The following is a 717-nucleotide window of genomic DNA, read 5'->3' on the forward strand; positions in this document are numbered from 1 at the left end:
GACAAAGATATAATAATAATGATAATAACAATAATAAACAATAATTGTTTTGAAACGTGAATATAATAATCTATAGATGTATTCTTTTACTCTAGGCAAAATTAAAACCTGCCAAAAAGGCTATGGTAATAAATAATTGGTTCATGCAAAGGAACAAATTAAATTTATGTAGCTTTGCATAGTAATTTGATTTTGTTTCTCTTATAGGAATGATTGAAAACAAAGAGAAAAGCAATGCAGAAGCATATCAGGAGGAATATGAAGTTTCTTTAGGAAATTATTCTTGAATCCAAAAATAGGAATAGACATAGTTCACATAATTAATAATTTAATATTGTAACAACTTTGAGACCCACATTACTTTTAATTTCCATTCAAGTAATCACATTATTTTAGCACATATAATTAGTATTTTTATTCGTAATAATATTATAAAAATATATTTTTTTAAATTATGTCAATTTTATTTTGATATTATAGATTATGGTACAAAAAATTATAAAATTAAACTACTTTTATAAAAAAGTTATATGAAGTCTCATTAGTTAAGAAGATTAGAATCTCCATACATAAAAAAAAATTAAATAATAAGAATTTTAGTCATTATTTTCATGTAAAAGAGTTTAATTTTTTACTAATAATTAATTTTAATATTTGTTATCTAAAATTTGAAAGAATTTAGCGTGTATATTTTTACATTTGATTAAGTATTAAGTC

Source organism: Arachis ipaensis, chromosome B09 (genome assembly GCF_000816755.2).
Source record: "Arachis ipaensis cultivar K30076 chromosome B09, Araip1.1, whole genome shotgun sequence".
NCBI classification, from domain to species: domain Eukaryota; kingdom Viridiplantae; phylum Streptophyta; class Magnoliopsida; order Fabales; family Fabaceae; genus Arachis; species Arachis ipaensis.